At 41.7% G+C, this 12,132-nt stretch overlaps 1 long non-coding RNA gene across 3 annotated transcripts in view; it reads left to right on the forward strand.

Annotated features, from left to right (window-relative positions):
• LOC119563780 overlaps nt 1-12,132 on the forward strand; it is an 84,742-nt gene that overhangs the window by 45,866 nt on the left and 26,744 nt on the right. Inside the window, exon 4 of one of the 3 annotated variants that reach the window (XR_006286011.1) lies at nt 672-1,072. The exons of the other annotated variants lie outside the window; for them this stretch is intronic. This is a non-coding gene — a long non-coding RNA (uncharacterized LOC119563780). Of the gene's footprint in view, nt 1-671; nt 1,073-12,132 lie in introns of those variants that run through there. 3 annotated transcript variants of the gene reach the window in all.

The following is a 12,132-nucleotide window of genomic DNA, read 5'->3' on the forward strand; positions in this document are numbered from 1 at the left end:
CCAGCACAGCTAAGGATTTACAATTCCTGCCACTTCTAAAGCTGTCCAAATCTGACAGAATAATGAAGACCAGATGAAAGGACTGCTTGAGCCTGTCAGGCTTCCAGTCTGCAACAGCTTTTCCCTTGACTTCTTGCCATGTTGGTACTCTACTGATAATTGCAAGAGGCATTTGAATTACCATCACACTAGCTCAGGAAAAAAACCTCACTCTATCTCCTTCGGAACAGAACCATGTGTTCCTACTTGTGTGCTCATATTTCCCCAGTCCTTGCTCTCAAATATTCTTGAGCACCAACTTCATTGCAAAGCACTCTCATTCCTTTGGTGTCTGTTTCTCCATGAAGCAGATGGATCATTCCTCCAAAGGGTTAGACTTGCAAGGCTTCAGTCCGTGCATATTCATATCTCCTTTTTCTGCCTAAAATGCTTTCATCATTTTCTCCCAGTAGAATAATAGACCTTCACTAACTCATATCCCTGTCTGAAATGTGCCCCACTTCCAACTGTCCATTGTTTCTGCTAGGTGGCCAGGAATTCCTAGCCTGCCTTATTTCATATCCAGTCCCCCTTTATTAACTGTACATGTGGTCTTTAACATGGCCTTTCTTTGTCTCATTTAAATCTGAGGCTAGGATTATACTTTTTTTTTTTTTCCTCAACAAAATTAGAGAATTCTCAACACGGAACCCTAGATCACCTAACCCCTCTGCTCAATTTTGGAGGAGTTCAGCAATAAATCCAACCTTCTTCTGGTTTGGGCCTCTCAGAAGGCTGAAATGGAACCCAACGCTGGGATTGGCTTCTGCTCCATTTTTGACCTTCGTGACTTTGGCCATCTCTACAACACCAGTTCCCTTGGCAGCCTGGAAGAAAAAGGCCAGATTTCAGCTGCCTTTAAACCTCAGTATGACTTTGTATGACCAGAATAAAATGATCCTAGATTCCCAGATTTCTACTCCCTTCCTTCCCACAGTCAAATTCGTCTAAATAGTTTTGAGGGGTTGGCTTCTGTTTTCCTGATGAAGATTGTTACTGACGTTCTTTGGGTTGAGCAGCCACTGTACTTAGCCCCGGGGCTGCCCCACAAACAATTGAACAGCCAAATGGGATCAGGTGGGATGTTAACAGAACCACCACAACTGAGGCCTGGTCTACACTGGGGGGATCGATCGAAGTTACGCAACTTCAGCTACGTGAATAATGTAGCTGAAGTTGACGTACTTAGAGCTACTCACTACGGTGTCTTCACTGCAGTAAGTCGACGGCTGACGCTCTCCCGTTGAGTCTGCCTACGTCTCTCGCCCTGGTGGAGTACTGGAGTTGATCAGAGAGCGCTCGGTGGTCGATTTGTCGCATCTAGTCTAGGTGTGATAAATCGACCCCCGCTGGATCAATTGCTGCCCATCGGTCCAGTGGGTAATGTAGACAAGCCCTGATACTCCTCACTGGCTATCAAGGCCACACCTAGGTGGGTCTCTGCTCTTTACCTGGTGCTGTTACTTGATGAAACCGGCACAAAGTAGCAAAGGGAAGTGTTCTGGAATCTATGCCTATGGTCATCTTTTTGCTGAAGGTACATGACCACTTGAACAATATCTTCAACCCATATCACTTGGCCATGTTAAAGGTTGTTACACCAACTCACCTATACTCTCTTTATGACAGCTGTGTTGCCTTAGGCAAAGCCAAGTGAGGATCATACTTTGCTGTATGTTTCCACTTCATGTTGAACGACACTTACAGCTGTAGGATGAATGACATAACTTATGCAAATGAAATGGCTGTGCTGTTAAGAGGTCTGGCACTCTGTGGATTTAAGCAATCACTGATGAAAGGCAAACAACAAAAGGCTATCATATCAGAGAGAAATTTACTCCAGGCAGGGTGACTTCTGCAGAAGAAGTTGAGCGCTAGAGTGTACATTGAGTGATAAACCGAATGGGTATGTCTACACTACAATTCAGCAGGTCCGAGCGCCACACGCCTGAGTCAGCTGACATGGGCCAGCTATCAATGTTTAATTATAGTGTAGACATACCCAATGCATCTATCAGCTACAGCAGGTTAGGTTGTTGGAAAGGCATGTTAGATTGCTGGGCTATTTAAGGTCTTCATCCTGGAAGTGCATCCACCCAGATGGATCTGTACACTTCTGCAAAGGCCTGGGGAAATCAGTGGGGCTCCAAGCAAGTGCAGGGGTCTGCCCACTTGACTGCAGTGACAGAAGCAGCAGCCTAGATCTTAGGGTCAGGTTTGGAACTCAGTTATACTGAAGAGAGGCATTTAGCTCCTAGGAGAGCCAATTAACTTTTGCGGGGGGTGGGGGGGGTTGGAAAAAAATTTAGTGGTGGAAAATGGTTTTTCAACAAAATGGGAATGTTTACCTAAAATATCAGCTGACAAATTAAGACTTTAGGGGGGAATGAGGGCTGGGGATGGGGGTTGTTGTTTGTGGGTTTTTTGTTTGTTTGTTTGTTTTTTTACAAAAATAAAATAAATTGCAATATGTCTTGTAAGACCTTTTTGCAAGGAGAATTTTTCCTGACAAGCTCTAGTCCCTAGATTTTTCCATTGTTTAATAATACTTCTAATACTGGGTACCCAGAGGCCCCATTGTGCTCAGTGCTGAAGATAAACATGGTTACATTTTAAATGGAACGGAGTAAGAGTGGGAAGGGAAGCAGAGTATCAGAGCTGTAAAATGATTTTTCCAAGGTCATATAGCAGCCCAGTGGTGGCAACCCTGGGAATAGAGCCCCAGGATCTTGATTCTCAGGCCAATGCCTTGTTTGCTAGACCCGTGGTTTTCAGCCTATGGTCTGCCTAAGATTTCCAAAGGGGTCCGCACCTCCATTCAAAAAAATTTAGGGGTCCACAAATGAAAAAAAGTTGAAAACCACTGTGCCAGACCATACTGCTGTCCTTGGTAATAACAGAACAAGTAACCTCACGCTGCAGGTGGTGTCCAACCAACATTGCATGCCTCTGAAACGTTAGAAAAAGAAAATGAAGCTAAACAAAATACGGGGGGAGTAATTTCTGTATTTTCTCTTTCCCCAAAGCCCAATTCACACTTCAGACCAAAGCTTTTCTAAGTGCCCCATGATTTGCTGTTCAACAACAGTTCACATTGTACCATTCACAAGCCACCCACAAGTCTGCTGATGGTTGGCAGAGGCGCACAGATTTCGATGAAGTAGGCAAGCGCGTTGCAAAGATGAAAGATTGTGATGTGCCTCTGTATTTCCTGCTCTCCTCCAGACAGAAGAGTTGGGTGAGCAGCTGCCTCTAGGGATGAGTCTCATGCAGCTCCTGGGCCAACAAATTTTAAACTGGTTAAAGAAAGCAGGGTTTTTTTTGTTTTGTTTTCAGAAATCAATATGTAAAAGGGAAGTAAGGGGACTGGCAACTCACTAGTCATCACCAGTAATCTAAAGAACTTTAAACGCTTGCCTTTAAACGAATGAACAAAAAAGAATATTATAATCAACCTCCATGTTTAATAAGACAGACATAAGGCTTTCAAAAATATAGGCAAGCATAAGAATTGGCTTTGGCACATGCATCCCAAAAGATGCCCAGTACCAATTTGTATCTTGCATTTCTTCTTGACAATCAGAGACCGTAAGACTTAAGCACCTTATGGAACTGATTAACATGTACGTTGTTTTTATCTTGGTCTAACTGACGGCTGAACGATCTTTTCAGAAGGCTTTAGCCTTTCTTGTGCTGCCCATAAACCAGATCCTGAGTATACCGTGGGGACAAGGATTTCCAACCTTAAAAGAATTGCCAGTGGAAGAGGAACTTGGAGAAGAGTAGGGTGAATTATGTTATTCCATGGCCTGAAATAATATACGTTACTGGATGCAGGGGAGGATTTTCAGAGGCACCCAGATTAATGCCTATATGGCAGAAATACTGTGTTCCAGTAATGCCAATGTGTATAGTACAGGTAATCACTCTGCAGAGTTTTTTACCAGCAAAATAGAAATTTTGGGGTAGATTCATGCATGCCCTTTGGCTGCTTTGCCCCATTCTGGTCCTGGAAAGTACCCACACCCCTATTTTTACTGGTTAAGTTATCCATTGCACTAGTGAATTACATGAGGGTCATCTTACCTCGTATAAGAAAATTAAGATACACCCCCAGTGGGTTAACTTCCAAGAATACTGTCTTTACAGCAAAGTCTTGCTTCTTACTACATATTCCATCTGGCTTGACTGAGACAAAGGGAAGGCAAGGAACTTCTTTAGGGTCACAGTGAGTTAATGGTTCCTATTGGGTACACCCCAAGGTGCATCATAGATCTCATCTCTCTCTCTCTCTCTCTCTCTCTCCCCCCTAAGATCAGGCCATATACAGCCTCTTTAATAGTGTTGTCCAAAGTAATGTTGTGGAGTGTATTCTTAAAGTATTTCTGCATTGGGCCAGCTATACAGGGCCTTTCCTCTCTATTAACACCAATACTGTGTAATGTGTTAAAGCAGGAATTTCTTATCGTATGTTAGAAGTTGCACTTATAATCCCAGGTGCTGCAGCATTGACATACAATGTAAAACATCCCCATTATTTGAATATTGATCCACAGTTGAAATAGGGTGTGCGGGGATGGGTGGTTGTACAGGTATGTGTAGGATATCTACCTACAGAAGATGACATTTGTCTTGTATAGAATTTTTTATCCGGATGTCTCAAAGTACTCCAACAGGAAGAGAAGTATCATTGCCCTCATTTTACAGATGGGGAAACTGAAGCACAGAGGTGAGTTGACTTGCCTGAGGTCACACAGCAGGTCATTGTCAGAGCCAGAAACAGAACCCTAGTTAGCTGGAGTCTCAGTCCAGTGTCCTGTCCATGTATGTGTAAAATACGTAAATAATACATTTAAATAAAATTTAGTGCTGATGAAAAATGCTGGTTTGACAACCCTGGAGCGTGAAGTCCTCTGTCCACAGAACAGGTAGAGCCTGGCAGTGTCAATGCAAGCTTCAGGTTCAATCTCCTTGTCATTTCAATCTTGGATAGCTCTGCTCATTCTAACTCCAGCTCTTTCTCCACAGTCCACTGAACAGCTAGCTAGTGACAAGTTTTAGGTACTTTTGACCTGGTTTGGTTTTGAACCAGGGACTTACAAATAGAAGGTTCTATTGACAACATCCTGAACTGTCTCACTGCCCCCTATTCATACATATGCTTAAAATGTCTCACATTCATCTTTGATACGTGAAAGCCTTTATACATAATAATACTTCATTTTTATACAGTGCTCTTCATCTTTAGAGCTCAAAGGACTTCACAAAGGGCAGTATTATCCCCACTTCATGGATGGAGAAACTGAGTCACGGAGAGATGAAGTGACTTACCCAACGACACCCAGCAGGCCAATTGCAGGGACAGGAATTGAACTGAGGTCTCCTGTCCTAGTCAAGTTCCTTAACCACTAAACTCTATGGGTCAAGCACTGATCCCACAGATGCATATGGGCTGTAAATCTAGCAAGATGTTTTGTATTTACACTAACATCCACTATGTGCTAGGCACTTTCCAAACACGCTGGGAGAATGGTCTCTGCTCTGGGGTGCTCATAATGCAAGGACTGACATGTTGACAGAGGTTAGAGGAAGGAAAACTATAAGGCAACTTGTGTAGTAAGTCTCTCAATTAATGTACATTGTGTGGGCCAAACTCTATTTGCAGAATTTGAACAATCTTGAGCTAATCTGGTGATAAACATTAGAGCTGAGTCATTAACTGTTTTATTTTTTTCAGTTTGCTGGCAAGTCCAGAAAATTCAAAAAAAATTGTTTTTGGGTTGTACCAAACATTTGGTTTGACCCAAAATAAAATATTTAGTTTAGATTTTGAGGGGGGGGGTTAACTTTAATTTTTTAAATAAAATTGAAGGAAGGTTCAAAGCAAAGTCATCTTGAACCACAACACTTTGTTTCAGCAAATGTCAAATCAAAATATTTGACTTTTTTTTTTTAATTCTTTACTTTTTTGACACTAACAATTCAAAACTTTTGTGAATTTATGAAACATTTCGGTGTTGCTGAATTTCTGCATTTTTTGATGGGGGACTGGGGAGAGGAGTTTTGGCTAAAAATTTTGACTTCTCGCTAGTAAAAATGCACGATCTTTGGAATAAAACTGAGCCTTCATGTTATAACAAAAGACATGGGGTGTCTCTGAGGATAGAGAAAATGTTATAATTAAGTAAACTGCAAGTCCTGTTTATCATTGCGTAGTATAATACGTGCTTGGTTTTGCATGCTACTTTATCTCAAATTGTACCCACAAGTCATGGGCGGGAGGGGCGGGAATCTCAGTGTTCAACTCCATTAGATAAAACTTATTCTTTGAAATTCAGGGCAAGGAGCATATGGAAATTGCTACTGCAAGGAACAGACACTATGCCAAGAATAAAAATCAGCACACTGCAATATTGAAATGAGTGTCATTATGGGTTATTTTGAATCAGGCCATGACATGATTGAAATTCAATTACCTCTTCTGCTTTGAAGGGCCAAGTGACTTGGAGAACACAAAGTTGGAATGTCAGGATTAAGAAAACAAAGTGTCTATGTTGGTTGTAATTTTCCAATAACTCTTTGCAGCCTTGATGCTTACAGCCAATTCCAGGACCTACTGGGTTACATACAGCTAGTCTGAGACTCTGGATTCCTTGGTAAATGCTGTACTATGTGCAGTTGATGTCTAGTGCAGTTTGTGCCTTTCCTCTCCTAATAGTCAAATCACATAGCCATGTTTATGACCTGCCTTATTACACTGAATCTCCATTATAATGAAATCTAATAGACTGAAACTTGTTAGAATGGCTCTTGTTTTTCTTGTCTCTCTAGTGTATGCGTCTCTCCTTTTTCATTACAATACATGCCAGGATTGCGTTCTTAAAATCTTCAAGCACAAATGGTAGCTGGTGGTAACCCTTAAATAAAACTACCCTCAAATTCCCACAGTTTGTAGGTAACTGAGGGCTTGTCTACACTTACCGGGGGATCGATGAGCGGCAATCGACGTATCGGCAGTCGATTTTAGCAGGTCTAGTGAAGACCCGCTAAATCGACCGCTGATCACTCTCCCATCGACTCCTGTACTCCACCAAATGGAGAAGAGTATGGGGCATCGATGGGAGAGCATCTCTCATCAACATTGCGTAGTGTGGACCCTGCAGTAAGTATTCATTTGAGTTATTCACGTAACTCAAATTGGGTAGCTTAGATTGAATTTCTCTTGTAGTGTAGACAAGGCCTTAGACTCTTGTAGTATAGACAAGACATGCTTGTTACTTGCAAGCTTAGCCTTTGAGAAAGAGATTGGTGAAACTAACTTCAGTTGTTAGCTTGTTAGGTCTTTTCTTACTAAACAAAACCCTTCAGTTCAGGTCCGTCAAAACATCTTGGCTTCAAAATGTTTCATTTTGATTTTGACAATTTTTTTTTTTTAGTTTAAACTTTGAAACAAAAAGTAGCTTCAGTCCAGAAAATTGAATTTTTTCACTCAAATGTGTCAGAATGTCCCATGTTGACAATACGGACGCTCTTTTTTTCAAAACCTCTTCAAGTTGATAAATTTGAATCTGACCCTTTCCCATGAAAAGTTTTGGTTTCAACAAATCAGCATATTTTTTTAATTGAAAAACATTTTGCCAAAAATTTCCCAACCACCTGTAGTAATTGGGGCTTGATACTGTAAGATGCTGAATGCTTCCTGAGAGCCAACCCCAGCAGTGACATATCTCACAGGAAAGGGTTCCCTGCATGAATGAATCCTGCCACTGCCAAGTTACCCAAGGAGAGAAAGGGTCACCATGTGAATGCCCATGGCCACAGCATGGGAGCTGGCCATGATGCAGGAGCATTGGCCTAGGGAGGCTATTATTTAGGATGTGCCTAGGGCCTCGGATTGCCTTAATCCTGCCCTATTTAAAGCATATGGAACACTTAAACTCTTAGCAGGTAATTAGTAGGACAAATAGGTAAACATCTTCTGCCTCTTCCTTGCATTTCATATCAGAGTCACCTCTAAGGCTATGTCTACACTACTGCCTATGTTGGCATAACTTATGTTGCTCACAGGTGTGAAAAAACCACTCCCCGAGCAACGTAAGGTACACCAACATAAGCGCTTGTGTGCACAGCGCTATGTCGGAGGGAGACTTCTGCTGACATAGCTTCTTCAGCTTATGGAGGTGGTTTTATTATGCCAGTGGGCAGCTATCTCCCATTGGCATACAGCATCTTCACCAGCGTACCTATAGACATGGCCTAATTTTCCACAGGCTGAAATGCCCGAGGCTCCATTTCTACAACTGTTAGTAATAAGGTTTCCTTATATCCTGATTTTGCTGAGACAGACCTGGTTTTTTCACAAGGGGTCCTCAGAACTTCTTTCATGAAATCAAGAATTGGACATATCAGGTGTCCTGAATCAACATTTGGGACCAGGATTTCATTCTTGTGGGTTCTTTATGACTACCAAAAAAAAAATGTTTTTTTCATGTTCCTTGTAAATACTGCAAAATAGAATTTGCTTACACAGTCCAGTGGAACAAGTGTTCAGTGGGATGATCAGTGACTGGAGTGAAGAGAAGTTGAATAATTGGGAAAGAGAGCTCCTTAGGCCACGTCTACACTACCCGCCGGATTGGCGGGTAGTGATCGATCTATTGCGTCTAGTGTAGATGTGATAAATTGATCCCCAATCGCTCTACTGTTGACTCCGGAACTCCACCAGGGCGAGAGGTGGAAGTGGAGTCGACAGGGGAGCGGCGGCCGTTGATCCCGCACCGCGAGGACGCGAGGTAAATGATTCTAAGTCGATCTAAGATACGTCGATTTCAGCTACGCTATTCTTGTAGCTGAAGTTGCGTATCTTAGATCGATTCCCCCCCAGTATAGACCAGGCCTTAGAGAGTGTCTACAAAGTGGATGTTAATAGCTTGTTCAGCATTTCATAATACATTCAGAACACTGAATGACTGGAAGATTTTTCCCAGTAAAAGTGTCTGTGTAACTATTTGTAGGCAGTGGTGACACCAGCACACGAGTTAAATAAAGGTCACCTCCATCTTTTATTTGCCAACCCTGAAAAGTCACTGTGAAAGAATCCCAATTTTTTATTTTGAAAATGTGATCACTTTGGCTCTTTTTTCATAAAATTGTATTGGTTTTCATAAAGACTTACAATAATTTGTTATGCTCAAGCTGATCTTAATACAGAGTGGTTATTTCTAGTGCTGGGTGAAATATTTTTTTAGAATAGTAAATACACTAAAAATGCATTTTTGGGAGGGAGGGGGGCACCAACACTTGGGTCAAATTTGGCAAATAGGTTTGGCTGAAAAAGTCCGGGGTTTTTTTGTTTTTGCTTTTGTGCTAGAAATGTCAAAACATTTTGTTCCGATAACTGCCACATGAAATATTTTGACATTTTGAAACACAACAGTATTTCATTTTGAAACTTTTATATCTTTTTTAAAAATAGCTAACTCCCAAAAGAGAACAGCACGCCCCAAAATCATTTTGGGTAGAATAAAATGTTTCACTTGACTAGAAACTGGGCTGGGGCGGGCGGGAGGGAGAAGAAGAACCAAGTTCCGTTTTAATTTGACCTGAATCAACTCTTTTTTTTTTTTCTTCCCCTCTCCAAATTTTTTTGGTTAGGTCCCCAAACTGAGAGATCCATTTATTCATTCAGCTCTAGTTATGTCCTACCATTACAAGACAGCTGACTAACTTAGCCTTTCCTAATCTATTAGCCCCTTCCCTTTATACTTGGTATATTCTTTGTTACGATAGATACACCTGCTTATTAGGGCTACATAATTTTGCAGACAGTGTATATATATGCCCCAATTGACTGTCAGTTACTTTAATAAAAGTAAAAATAAAGCTGATGGTGCATTACTAATGCAGTGAAAGTGCTTCACTTTTTTCACCTTTGCTCCTCTTTGAACAGCTGCTGTATGTATCAAGCATACATCCATTTTTATTACATAATAGCTGAATTCATTTTAATCAAGAAAACAAGAGTGGTAGTTTACGGTAAATGAAACGTGCATGGGATTATAAAATTCTGTCTAGATGAAAATGTGAGTGCCATGCAGCCATTCATTGCCCTCTTCTCAGGGCAAATTTGGAAGTTACATGCCAGCCCTAGGAGCAGATTAAAGACCAAATTATGACTCCCATGCTCCCGCTTCCTTCTCAGGAGGGAGTGGTGGATAGTCTAGTTGGTGATTGTGGGAAGGAGGGCTCTTTCCACTCCCCACCACTCTCTGCTCACTCACTTGCAAGGAAGGGAGTATTGGGCGAGCAATTCCCCAAAGGCCGAGGTCACAATCTGCACAGGGGGGATCAGGGGCAGTGGTTTCCTTACTCCCTTATCAGGCTTAATAAGGGCTGTGACGTGTAGCCCATAGAGAACACTTGGTAGGCACAATCAGATTCTGTAGGACCAATAAGACAAGACTGATTTTAAAATCAAAATTGGTGGGCTGTGCCAGGGAATATGCATTTTTTCTTTCAAATACTTTTGATAAGAACAAGTTTCTAATGACTTCCAATGGCTACCTATTGTTCTATGGTGGATGGTTGGGGGAGCTTTTGCCTGCACCTGTTGAAGTCAGTTGCAAAGCACCCAATGATTTTACTAGTTTGGGACCAGGGCCTTTGTGACTTTATTTGTGTGGGTGGAAGTCATGAGGTTGAGGTAACCAAGTCATTCTATAATCTAGTTGACCAGGCCTACCTCGAAGAATTTCTTGGTGCTGCCCAATCATGAAGAACCCAACATCAGAGCTTGATGATCAATTGCTGTCCACTGGTCAGATAGAAGAAATCAGATTTCTCCAGCATTTCCTCAAATATAGGCAGGCCTTTCAGCCTAAAAATGACTATGCTAATCTTAATGTCAGAAGTCAGTCAAGTTAAGACTTGCTTCACAGCAGCTTGTCCCTTGCTACTTTCAAAGCCTATGGGTATGTCTGCGCTGCAAAAGATGTTCTTAACTGATTTTAGCTATCCCAGGTTCAAATAACAATGAAGACACAAGTACTTGTCTTTTAATCTGGATTAGAAGCTCATTCAACCTCAGGATCCCATATGGCTTTACCTCTAGCTGCTAACTTGAGTTAAAAGCAGATGAACCATGTCTTCACTGCTGTTCTAACCCATATTATCTAACCTGCGTTTTTTTTCCACAGTATAGACATACCCTATGAAGCAGCAATAACATAAGAAGAGAAGACTCTTCATACACTTAAAATGCTGAAAAACAAATAATTGCCGATGGTCTCCCCTTGCTTATTTTATAATATAATTGTCTTTAAACTATTTTTGAAATCCGATGCATTTCTTTTGTATCTACTAGTTAACCAACCTAACTTGTGGCATTGGTTAATCTTCCATCAGGCCAAAATATAATCATATTATCATGAAGACACTGTTGTTCTTCTTGCTAAAGGCATCTGAGAAAAGGTCCTTGAACAAAGCTCATCTTCATGTACTGCCCCCCACCGTGATAAATAGTGGGGCCTGGTTTGGGTCCCTTGTTGCTTCACATCTCTGGATAGAGTTCTTCTGGGTGCGGTCCACTGGCTCCTTGAACTTCATTGAGGAGCAGTTGGGGTCTGCTCAGCGTTCCCCTGCGGATCACTTGTTTTAGCCCTATGGCCCTCACTCCCATCCCTGTTTTTTCTCTCTCTCTCTCTCTGTGGTTTTTTTTTTTTTTTTGGTCCCTACAAACTCAGTTGTGGCCTGTAGTTTTGGGCAAGCCCAAGCCTGACTATCCCAGTATCTGAAAAGATGCAGTGGTAAACAGAGGAGCAGATTTTCTGGTATGCTCTGGTTGCTCTGGACTATTCCAATGACACAAAGCAGCTATAAACGTGGCCTAACTGGCCAATCGGTCTGTATGGGTGAATCCAGCCCCCTGTTTCCAAAGAATTGGCACAGACTAGCCCATTATTTCCAAAGAATCAAATCCTGACATTCTTACTCAATTCTTAATTCTTTATTCACACAAGCCAACCATTGATATTTTTAGGCCTCATATAGAAAAACCTTCTCCTCATCCATCTCACGGAGAGAGAGAAAATTCCC

Source organism: Chelonia mydas, chromosome 15 (assembly GCF_015237465.2).
Source record: "Chelonia mydas isolate rCheMyd1 chromosome 15, rCheMyd1.pri.v2, whole genome shotgun sequence".
In the NCBI taxonomy this organism is placed as follows: Eukaryota; Metazoa; Chordata; order Testudines; family Cheloniidae; genus Chelonia; species Chelonia mydas.